Source organism: Papaver somniferum, chromosome 7, assembly GCF_003573695.1.
Source record: "Papaver somniferum cultivar HN1 chromosome 7, ASM357369v1, whole genome shotgun sequence".
In the NCBI taxonomy this organism is placed as follows: Eukaryota; Viridiplantae; Streptophyta; class Magnoliopsida; order Ranunculales; family Papaveraceae; genus Papaver; species Papaver somniferum.
This window is the reverse complement of record NC_039364.1, coordinates 242,842,983-242,856,290: the sequence shown is the minus strand read 5'-3', so window position 1 is coordinate 242,856,290 and position 13,308 is coordinate 242,842,983.

Sequence of the window (13,308 nt, the reverse complement as noted above, 5' to 3'; positions counted from 1 at the left end):
CGTATCTTGGTGGTAAAGACCTTAGAGTTTTACACACAATATCTTTATCTAAAATAAGTTTTTCCTAAAGCATAAGAGGCATTCACTATTTCAGAAAGTTTTTGATCAAACTCATCAAAGGTATCATCTTCATCCATACGAAGGTTTTCCCATTTAGAAGATAGGGTTTGAAGCCTAGCTTCTTTTTCAGAGGCATTCCCTTCAAATATGATATTAAGAATATCCCAAGCCTCTTTTGATGTTTTACACTTGGTTACGTGAAGATGGAGGTCTCGAGTTACAGCATGTATAATGACGTTTAATCCATAAGAATTTTGCTTCCAAAGCAATTTTTCTTAATTATTGAATTCTTTCAATTCCTTTAGTCTAAACTCAGTGGTTGAGTTGTTGACCAACACTTTTGGGTGTTCATACCCATCAATGACTAAAACCCAAGTGTTAAAGTCATGAGATTGGAGGAAATATTGCATAGCCATTTTCCACCATAGATAGTTTGAGCCATCAAACCCTGGAGGTACGTTAATTGAATCAACCATTTGATTCAAAACTTACAGGTTGGATCACACCAAACACAGATTGTTAGATCTTTTTGTGTTTGCCTGCTCTGATACCAATTGAATAGACGAGGGTACCAAAATACACCACAATCTTTTTATTTGATCACAACCTATTCAATCTCTACCATGTATAAACCTCTTGGAGAAACAATCACTCAAGGAATATTTCAATACAGTGTCCACTTGAAATAGGGTTAGTCCGGACTGGCCTAACAAAGTGAGAATATCAAAGTCAATTGGAGAAATCCAATACACTTTGTGTGATCGTCTATGGATATGAAATCGAGACAATACTACAACAAAGTGTTCACTTGATAACCGAAATCTTATAAGATAAATATCAAGTGCCTAGTTAACGTACAAGTGTATTTACTTTAATTATAATATAAAAACAATTATAATGCGGAAATAAAGTAAATCACACATACCAGAATTTTATTAACGAGGAAACCGCAAATGCAGAAAAACCCCGGGACCTAGTCCAGTTTTGAATACTCAATGAATTAGGACGCTACAAAAAGTAAACCTGCAACTTCGTGTAGACAATACTAAGTAAACTAAAATCCAAGTTACTCATCTTCAGCAGTAATCTTGTTTTGACAATATCTAGCAGAACCAAAGTTCTCTATAGATATTTGTTTTGATAATATCTAGCAGAACTGAAGTTCTCAATAGATATTTGATACTAGATATCCTAGCAGAACAGGCGTTCTCTTTAGGACTTAAATCTAATATATCTTCTTAATGGTTCAATATTTCAAAAAGACAAGATTTCTTTGGATCGTATTCCAAACAGTAAAGTATAAATTATTTGGTAACAAAACTCACTTTATAATCACAATGCCGAAATATATGATATAAGCACAGTTAAGGATCTTCTATTTTTAAGACCTGTTACTAGATCCGAAGTTCCTCGGTTACAAGATCAAACATGACAATGATTACCGAAATAATCAGTCTTGATTACAAGGTTTACGATAAAATCACAAACTACGTATTGATCTTAAAAAGGGTTTTGTTTATTGAAAATAAACAACCTCTTTAATCCCGGAAAATCAAGTCACAGGAAGTTACACCAAGATCAAAACACAAGAACAAAAGTCTTCAAATCTTCAAAGTTTTCAATCATCGATTTAATCTTCAAAGTAACAACCTGCAAAAACAAACTTGATTTCTTAATGATTTGACGCACATAACTGAGTCTGTTAGCAATGGCAAATCAATGAATCTATCTTACGGATCTAGAAAGACTTAGATCCGTAGAAACGTTAAATCATTGATCTAGTTTGAGTGAGCCTTATATCAGAAGATAAGGTTCTCAAGAATAAACAAACTAGGTGCAATCAAAGATTCAACAACAGTTAGTCAATCAAATCAATAATCGAAAACTAAAATAACAATGCAGTCATCTAGTTTCCCACCAACGGTACTAATAGAGCTTCTCAATCCCAAAGAAGTCTTTAAACCGAGCGGTCGTAAGAGATTTCTCCTAATTAGGTTACTTTCCTCTCAGAATAGGCGGCTCCACCAGTAACAAGACAACTAGGTAGTTTTGCTGGCTCTAAGGATTAGTTTGCTCGAAATGCAAACTTTGATATTTATAGACTAAGGAAGTTTGGACACCAAGGAATTTCCAAAACCGAAAATATTCTCAAGATATGCAATATATTTCCAAATTCGGTTTCCATAATTCTTGGAAATGCTTTTGTCCAAATATTGACCGAAATCTTACTAGAAAATCTCCAATTAGTAAATACACATTACTAATTTTTATTTTCCAAATATAAAATTAAAAACCTTAATTGAAATATTCTCAATTTATTTTCGATCTGGGATTCTCCTTTAGCTATTAAGGAATATCTTTGAACAATAAAAGATAAGTGTAGGATCAGAATCTCGCAGCAATAATGCCTCAGCAAAATTATTAGCAACACAACACAACACAACAGTGTCGCAGAACAATTTCAGAAACGACATAATAAACGACGTCAGCTAAATCATGAGAAAAATGTGATGGTCCTGCGAAAATTAGGGAGTTTGCGAGATTAACATTTGTAAGGTTGCGAGAATGTCGCAAGCCATATCCGAAAATAAAGGACAGATTAGCTGTCATCCATTATGTAATTCTCTATAAATAGCCATTCCTTTGTAAGAAAAGAGAGAGATCTTTTTGGAGAGTAGTAGTTAACAAACAGGAGAGAGAAAAATCAAGTGTGGTTGTTGTTCTTATTCCCTTTCTTTTTTCTTGTAAGATTGTTCAAGAGATTAATCAATAAAATAAAGATTATTAACCTAAAATGAGTTGAATGTTAATGAAATCTTGTGAGGGGTGTAGTGTAGGATTTCCTGCAACTACATAATGGCGCTAGAAACAGGGAACGAAGATTGAAGATTGTTCTAGAAAAAGTTGAAGATTAATATTGTGACTTATTAGAATTGAAAAAATAATTGGTGAAAAAACTTACATAATCTCTTACAGTTTATTAGTATTGAAAGAATGGCTAGAAGGAGAAATGTATCGGAACAACCGACAACTGCTAGAATAAGAAGTAAAAGACTTGCTGGAAGGGAGAGAAAAGAAATGGGAGAATCTACTAGAAGGAGAAATAATGGAGAAAATCAAGTTCAACCGCCAGTTCAACAAACACAGGTACAAAATGGAACAATATATTATGATAGAGTGAGTATACACACTTGGCGATCAAATTCAGCAGAAGAAGTAGAGGAAGAGCAGCAAACCAGGAACCATAGACAAGAAGAGAGAAATCAAGAAACAGATGAAGGAATAATTCATGGAGATGAGGAAATTGGAGCGTTAGAAACGTTGAGACGAAGAATACATGAGGAAAGAAGAGCTGAGGCAGAAGAACGTGCAAATCTAACAAGGCAAAATCACGAATTGAGGATGGAAAATATGAGACTACAGAGCAGAAGATCGAGAAGTACTACAATATCATATTCAAGATCGACTAGAAGAGATATGAGGCGAAAATCACCCACAGTTAACACTGGAAATAGTATTCGACAAGAAATACCAAATCCTAATGAAGAACATCGCGAAGATAGAGAAAGAACTGATGATCGTTACGTTCCACAAAACGAAACTTTTGGTGATAGGCAAAATGATAGAAATCAAGAGAATGGACAACATCAGGGACGAAATAATCAAGATGGCGAAGGGAATCGAGAGGAATGAAGGAGAATTTTACATGAGAGAGAAGATCAAAGAAATCAACAAACGATTGAAGAAGAAATTGAAAGACACTATGTTGAACAAGCACGTTTAATTCGCGAACGTGAAAGATTGAGAACAGAAATGGAAGAGCAAGAGCTGCAGGAGGCGATTCGCAAGAATAATCACGATAATCGAGAAAGAAGACGTACACAAAACCGGAGTAACGGTAATCTCAATGAAGAGTATGATAGAGTACAGAGGATGGATGAAAGAAAGCGAATGGAATTGATAAGAAATGAACAAAATCATGGAGGGGAAAATGAGAGACATCATCATATGCAAATTCAAGATAGAGATAAGGAAGAGAATCGCAGGAGAAGACGAGATGAGGATGATGAAGAAGAAATGCATAATTTCGCAAGAGAAGAAAGACATGAACGTAGAAGAAGGGAGGCGAAATTAAAGAGACCAATGGATCAAAATTCAGACGTAAATGGACAAATCTTAAAAGAATTGGAAGAAATGAGAGGAATGCTGAACAATAGATGAGAAGTAGGCAGAAGACAATTAGACGAAGCTATAGAAGAAGCTGCCAAAACTCCATTTACAAGAGAAGTACAATTAGGAGGAATACCCCCGAAATGCAATTTGCCTGCTTTAACCAACATATTTGATGGAAAAACTTGTGCAATTCAACACATTAAAGCCTATGTGAGATGCATGTTACAGTGGGAAAATCATGATGCCGTATTGTGCAAATATTTTGCGTCCAGTCTAACAGGAGAAGCGTTAAAATAGTTTGAAGGTTTACCAAAGAATACAATAACATCCTTCAATTATTTGCATACTACATTCCTGGGGGAATATATAATTAAAAATTCTTCGCGACCTGGTATTGAAGACGTGTTTGGATTAAAACAAAGGATTGGCGAAAGTTTGAAGCACCTAACTAAAAGGTGGAGGACTATGTGTAGTGAAATGGCTGGCCGTGTGGATGAGAGATATCTTATCTTATCATTTATCAATGCTATGTTCGCAACCAATCTGTTGTATATCCAAATTTTCAGAGTCAAGAATACGATCACAATGACTGAATTGCGAGAACTTCAGGAAGAATATATTGCTCTAGAGGAAAGGCAAAATGAAATGGAATGATACCCGGTTGCGAACACCAATTCACAAGCAGTGAATGCAAGCTTATTACCCAAACTAATAAACACAGTGGCGAGCACTTCGCAAGTACAACAAGAAAAGATGACGGGCAACAATCAACAGAAACTGGTGGCTATGGGAAGCCGAGATCAAGAGGAGTATGAAAGAGAAATAAATTTCTACAATCGTGGTGGAAATAATAAGATTCAAAGACTTGACCAGCCACAAGAAACCTATGGAGGTCAAAGACAAAATTATAATAGAGGACAAGGAGGTCACAAGGTAGAATGGGGAGAAATTAAGATGCCACCTCTGAATGCAAGTGTGGAGAAAGTATGGGAAGCTATAATTTTTATGGAGAATATACCAACACCATGGAACATGGGAAAGGAACCACCTCCAAGCCACAGAAGTCATGACTTCTGTTCTTATCATCATTTTCATGGACATACTACAAATGATTGCAGAAATATAAAGAGAATTATTTTAAGAATGATAGATCAAGGAAAACTAAACCACTTTCTGGTAGGGCACCCACAATCTCAACCATTACTACCACCGCCAACAGAGCATCACAGAGTAAACACGGCGAAAGAGAAGGAAACGTTCTTCGTAGAAGTTGGTGCAAAAGCAAAGAATCTATTCTGTCACTCTATCGTACATTCATACAAGACAATTGAAGATTTTCATGACAACGTTTTGAGTAGAGTGTTCGCAAGAGACAGTGATGGAAGAGAAATTATGAACATTGTGAAAATCTCGCCACTAGAGGAGTGGCAGAAGCAAACTATTTCTTTTACCACAGAAGAAGTCCCCGAAGGTGGAGAGGTACATGACAATCCATTGGTGGTAAAATTAGAAATTAATCCAAAACCGAAAGAAGATGAAGATGATGAAGCTGAAGACTCATGGGCAATTAATAGGATTCTAATCGATACTGGAAGCTCTGTGAACATCTTATTCTATCATACTTATAAAACTATGGGAGGAAGAGATGATGATCTTATACCATCAACATACAAGATATATGGTTTTAATGGTACTGCCAACAAGCCTAATGCGAATTCCATTGAAGGGAATATCTTCTGAAATCCTGTTCTGTGTTGTTGACGTAGAGTCACCCTACAATGCATTAATTGGTCGACCTTGGCTACATGGGATTTTAGGTGTAGCTTCAACTTTCTACCAGTGCATCAAATTCCCTCACCCCAGCGGTGTAGGAATAATAAAAGGAGATTGGGTTGAAGGAAAAAAAATGTTATGAAACTGAGGTAGAATCCTGCGAAGGAAGAGCAAACAAGAAGGAAAGTTGGCGACGCAAAATCAAAGAGACACAAAGAAGTGAGAGATTGATGGTGGATACAATTGAACGAAAAGAAGAAGAAATGTTGCGAAACTAATGCTAGCTCAGAATAAGAAATGATGAACATACCACTACCAAGGAAGCACTAGCAGAAAATAACAAAGAAGCAGAGAATGGCAAAGGTGATAAAAATAAGAAATGTATGAATGATTGATTTGTTGCGACACTCTCGCAACAAATAAAATTCTCAAAAATACATTTTATTGAATGACAAAATTGAGGTTGCAAAATGCAAATATGATATGATGATGTGCGAGAATCTCGCAGAGATAATGAATTCTACAAAAGACAATCAGAGAACAATGACAAAAGAGAAAGGGCGAACCTTTATGGCGTACACCCTAGTTCGCGAATACAATTTCGCAAGAGGCAAATGTAAGACCTAAAGTACATCATATAAGGGGGTACCTGTTGCATGGCTCAGGGAAAGGCTACACCGGAACCTGAGTCATGGAGACTTGGGGTCAATAAAGCCCATCCGGGAGAGGCACCTTGGATTCTCAACTTAAGCATATGACTTAGGTTGGGCGACTAAGGTAATAAGGACTCTCCCAAGGAGTGCAGAATCTGATCAAGGCGCCGAGGTACACGGTTGAGTCAAGAGTGCCAGGGGAGTTTGAAGCGTACCTTGTCATTCTTGACAAGTCTTGGCTTATACTGCACTCGGCCCGAAGAAAACCCCACTTAGGGTGCAGTCTCGTAACCATAAGCCCTATAGGTAAAAGGGATAAGAGGCAGCGAAAACAACTAGTTGTTGTTAAGACCGGATGGGAGGAGCCAACCTTGTATGGTAGAGGTACGCCTCCTTGAAGGGGCAACCAGGGGGAAGATAAGGGCGGCACCCTCCATTAGGGAGCTGATAAGTGTCTTAAGACGCAAATGTCATGAGGGTTTTTACTCGCAAGGGTATTAATACTTTTCATATATGTGCGACAATCCTGAAGAGGCAATAATACCAAAGAAAAAGATAAGACGGGATCAATGGGTTTTCGCATGAAAGTATGAAGACGTCCTGCGATTTCGTCGCAAGACGGCAATGTCATGGGGCTTTATTTTCGCAAGAATATTTAGTCCTGTCATATTGTCGCAACATTCTTGCAGAGGCAATAATACAAAAGAAAAAGTTAAGGCAAGATCAATGGGTTTTTGCATGAAAGTGCAAGGACGTCCTGCGATTTTGTCGCAATGACAAGGGGTGGCACGATAAGACCTTTAACTAGGAAGGCAAAATAAGACCACACAAGAATGAAATTTTTAAAAGAATCAAAATTCACTTCGCATATAATTGCGAAATTATATAGAAACAACTGCGAAGCTGAGGCACAAAATAATAGAAATCTGCAAAATCTCTCATTTGGATACAAATAACAGAGGCAAGTATGGGAATGAATGAAATCAGAAAATGTTATTTGTCTCCACATGATAAATTTATGCAGAAAGTTAAAAATTAATGATTATGTTGATTAACCATATTGCAAGGGAGAATTGTCTTAATGAATGCAGGTCAGAATAAAAGAAACTTATATATGAAGGAATATTGGGAACCAAGAGAATTCGCAAACATACAAAAAGAAGGAATAAATGTACAAGTATTACAGAAGATCAAATAAAGAAACAAAGACTACTTCTCAGTTGATCCATCATCATCTTCATCAGATTTGCTCTTTTCTTCATCCCTATCAGAACCTTTACTTCCATCAGAATCTTCATCACCACCAGATTCCTCATCATCAACTTCGCTATCAGAGATGATCAGACTAGGAGTGTTCTCTGGGATCTCCTCCGAGAGACAAGGATAATCAGAACGAGGAATACTATGGTCATCACAAACCATTTGAATAGTTTGATTGAAAAAATGCAGAGCATCATTCTTAAAGTTCGCAATAGTGATATTGAGTTGATTCTTCAATCTAGAATATTTGTCGTTGCGAGAAGAAAGAACCTTTGCGAGCTCCCCTTTCTCAGCTTCAAGTTCTTCAATTCTTTCGCGATATCTACTTTCAGAACCTTCGAGCAAAAGGCAATCAATTAATAACTTGATGAAAATTCATAAGAAGCAAAAGATTATTGAAGAAGAACAGTTAATAACCTTCTCTGTCAGAAATCATATCTCTAATCAAGGTTGTATGCTCAACTTGGAGACTAACATTTACACATAAATCTTTTCAGGCATCGTCTAAGATTTTCGCAGCCCAAGCGAATTAATCCTCATTATTTATAAGGAGACGCGAACGAATTTGGTTCTCTCTCTCGTTAAGCACGACATTTTGGCGGTTAGCTTCATCCCGTTCAAGTTGAAATTCAAGAAGAATTTCGCCAAAGTCTCAACACCTTGGTTAGAAATGCGATCCTTATCATCTATGAGACCATTAATTTTGGTTCTTAGCTCATTGATTTTCTCTTTAGAATTAAGATAGAAACGCTTAAATTGGTTGGCTAAGCCTAAGTTAGATCTATGGTCAATCTCTAAGAGGAGAAATTTGGATCTCAGTTCATTGAGAGAAAGAGATGAAATTTTATCATTTGAGAAACTATTTAAAGATTTATTAAGGTGCTCAAGAAGGGTGTCATTATCCAAGGCATTAGGAAATGAACGAAGAAGGGTAGCTTCATCAGAAAGACCATAAATACCTGAAAAGGGATTAATCAAATAAGATAAAACAACAGGATGAATGAATGAAGGGAAAGAAGAAGAGTAACATACCATAGAGTTTATTATTAGCTTGCTGGAGACTAGAGATTTTATTCTTGTACGAAGAAGAATCAATTCTAGTTGTTTGTTCTTCTCGCGATGAATGAATGAAGGGAAAGAAGAAGGGTAACATACCATAGAGTTGATTATTAGCTTGCTGAAGACTAGAGATTTTATTCTTGTAGGAAGAAGAATCAATTTATAGTTGTTTGTTCTTCTCGCGAAGATCTTTAACTTCATCTTCTAATTGTTCGTTCTTCTCACGAAGACCCTTAGCTTCAATTTCCAGTTCCTCATTCTTTGTACGAAATTGAAGATTATTCTTTTCAAGAATTTCGCGTCTCCTCTCCAGATCCGAGGCAACAGCGAAAGAAGCTTTTTCAGCCTGCGAGAAAATACGAGAAATGTTAAAATAGAGAGAAATTTTGAGTTACAATAATGAAGAGGAGGTAAAAAGACAAAGGAATACCAGACTATTGAGAGAATTCAAGAAGCTAGGAGTCACTGATCTAGAAACCCCGCGAAGAGAGCTATCACCATCCAATAAAGAAACATCGGAAATAGTGGCGAGAGCTTTGCAGATATTAGCGAGATGACTATCTCCCATTCCTTGCCAAAATCAGAAAAGATGCTAGAGAGCTTAGCCATAGAAGATTCAGATAGAGAATCTTCATTTATAGCAGGGTCATTATCATCCTTATCATCTTCATCATTCTCGGAGTTTTCATAAGAAGGAGCATTTGAAGGAGAGGAAGAACGAATTTTTCTCTTCTTTGAAGGAGGAGCAGTTAGTTTTTCCATGCGAAGAGCACCTTTGCCTCTACCACCAGTCTTCGCAACATTAGCAGGCTCTTCTATTTCAGCAATAACCTTCACACACAGATAGAGATAAGAAATAGAGGCAACAATATATTGTTTAAAATCATAAGAAAATATTTCTTACCTCATCTGTGTACGAGCGAAGAGTTAACAAGGTATTAGCCTTCCCAGTCCTACGGTAGCTATCTTTCAATTTCTGGATCTGTAGAATGTCGCAAGAATCAGTGAACAAAAGAATAAAAATAAATAAAGAAATGTAAAGTGGGCGAAACTGGAAGGAACATACCTCTTTCTTCTTCTCGGGCCAAGAGAATACCCAAGGTTGATAAGTAGCGAGATTATCAAGAAGAACATTTGACCCAGCAATGTAAGGTCCTTTCAACATCAAGGGAAAAACACACCATTTATCATCTTTGGATTGGCGAGGGGTTGTGTTCTTACCAGAATTCCAATCAATGTATTGCATGAGTATTTTATCTTCATCAATATTATCTTTCCTTTTCAAGCGAATACCCCAGCGAGTATTCTCTTTCTTCATGTATATCATTTCATAATTTTCGAAGAAATTCTCTACAGTATACTTCTCAGCGACTATCTCTAGATCTGCAAATTTAGGATCCCTAAACTCTTTGGAATAAAGAGATCCTTTACCAGCACCACGGTTAGCGAATTCAAGCATCAGACGGATGCAATCCCCACTCAATTGAAAGATAGCTCGCGAAAATCCCGAGTGAGCGAGAATTTCATAGAACGGAGGAATATCTGGGTCATAAAGAGGAATGGGGAGACTTGCGAGAATTTGACCCAGCGAAACTATGATTGATTGATCATCATAATGTTGATCAGAGAAACGTTTGATAAAAATAATTGATTTGGCACTTTCACCAGGAATGGTAGAGAGTGTAAAACCTCTCTCGGCGAAATCTTTTTGGAATTCCTTTAAAGTTTTCTCATGTTTTTGACTACTTGAAGGCATATCTGAATATAGAGTATGGGAATGGACGAAGAATTAAGAAGATTGAAGAAGGAAGATATAAGAAAAATTACAGCAGAGGAATTTACGGAGAAAATAATGAAGTTGCAAAGAAGATGAAAAAGAGAGTAAAAAAGAAGAAAAGGGCGAGTAAGAAGAATATATATAGAGGAGATTTTCGAGAAGATAAACACAATTAATGCGAAAAGACGTGAGCGGTTGAAAAGCAGCAATTACGAAAGATGTGTCAAGAAATAGATGGAAGAAAGGATACGTGTGATAAATGCAGAATATGAAGAGATGGACAGCTGCGGTATTTCTCACATCGTTCTCTACTTCGCAGAGAAGATATGAGAAGAGGCAAGATGTAGGATCAGAATCTCGCAGCAATAATTCCTCAGCGAAATTATTAACAACACAACAGTGTCGCAGAACAATTTCAGAAACGACATAATAAACGACGTCAGCTAAATCATGAGAAAAATGTGATGGTCACGCGAGAATTAGGGAATTTGCGAGATTAACATTTGTAAGGTTGCGAGAATGTCGCAAGCCATATCCGAAAATAAAGGACAGATTAGCTGTCATCCATTATGTAATTCCCTATAAATAGCCATTCCTTTGTAAGAAAAGAGAAATCTTTTTGGAGAATAGTAGTTAACAAATAGGAGAGAGAGAAATCAAGTGTGGTTGCTGTTCTTATTCCCTTTCTTTTTTCTTGTAAGATTGTTCAAGAGATTAATCAATAAAATAAAGATTATTAACCTAAAATGAGTTGAATGTTAATGAAATCTTGTGAGGGGTGTAGTGTAGGATTTCCTGCAACTACAGTAAGCGTTACTGCACATGTTCAAAGTATGTCGACATCTTTACTTTGTAAGTCTTCTTTCATACTTACAATCTTGGAATCGATTTGCCACACTTCCAAACAAGTTTAGAATTGGTTCATCTGACTTCCAAGAACTATATGATTGATTATCCTATCAAATCACCAAACATGGGTTTCACGGTTCTACCAAAACAAGTTTCGGTTCTACCTCCATGTGGGTACTAGAATTAGTCACGCTAGTTACCAAAACTTGGTTAACTAGGTACTAGGATCGGTTCTCACATATATATGTTACCTAACTTGTATTTGTTGCACATGTCCATAGGATCAGTTCCCAATATCTAAAAACGTGTTGCACATGTTCATATGATCGATTCCTCCAATGTCTAAAAATGTGTTGCACATGTTCATTCCATCTCAGGTGATTACTTAAGATCAGTTTCACTAATAAAAGTCATACCAATACAAAAATCAGACATTATGATTAGTTTTACCAAGATACATAAACACGTTTATGAACGGTTATACACAATCACACATATTGGTAATTCAAAAGATTTGCAATGAATAACAATATCAATAAGCCTAGCGATTCCCCTTTCAATTCATAAAACAAGTTTATGAACATACTTCCTTTAAACAAATGTAAACATTGTTTCTTAGGATGAAATCTTCACCTTTACCCATATACATAGTCATAATAGCATCCAAAAGATTATATCGATGTCATATTTACGAAGTTCAAAAGATAGAGATTAAACTTCGTAATTCAATAAATTCCTTGACACTTTGATCATAATAATATAACTTTGCATGTTAAGTTTTCAATCTAAAAGATTTGAAAGACACAAGATAGATATGGAACAAGTCAAGTCATAGTTACTAACCTAAAGCTGAAGGACGATGTCTTTGTTGTCTTCAATCCATTTTCAGATCTTTGTGAGTAACTGGAGCACAATACTTCTATCATTTCTAGTCTAACCTATCGGAGTTGATTGTAGTTTACATATTAAGCGACTCGAGTTTTAGAACTAAATATGACAACCAATCTTGACATACCAACACTTGGTGGGTTCAACCGAGCAGTGCTCTAACAGAACCCATGATTAATTTAATCGTAAATGCTCAACATAAGAGAACTTACGGAGCCGCACAGTATATACATAAGAAATATGGATCAGGGAAGATCAATATTGCAGAATAAACAAAGATTCATTTTATCTTTCATCACTTTTTGCACAATGATATATAATAGACTTAATCTTTGTAACCAAAAGGTCATCCTTTCTTCCATCATTATTTGCATAATGAAATAAAAGTCTTAACTTTTGTTTGTCAAAAGTTCATTCAATCTTTTATCAAAACTTGCATATCGACATATGACAGACTTAACTTTTGACCATGTATGGGACAATCATAGTTCACGGACGCAAACACACATATTCCATAACAAATTGCAATATATAAAACCATAAAGATTAATACTGCAAAAATCATCTTCCAAACTAACTTTAGAATTTAAATAAATAAATCTAAAAAAACATTGAAGATGAAAATCGTTGGACATAGCTATGTGTAATCACAATAATGGCTATTCCAAACTCTAGTTATTCTTCTTAAAAACACAAGAATAAAATTCTCATAAGAAGATTTCCTAGACAAAGAAAATCAACAAGCTAATAAACAAATAAAGACTTCTAAATCACCAAAACCGAACACGAACTGACTTCAAATAGACGTTTCGGAAA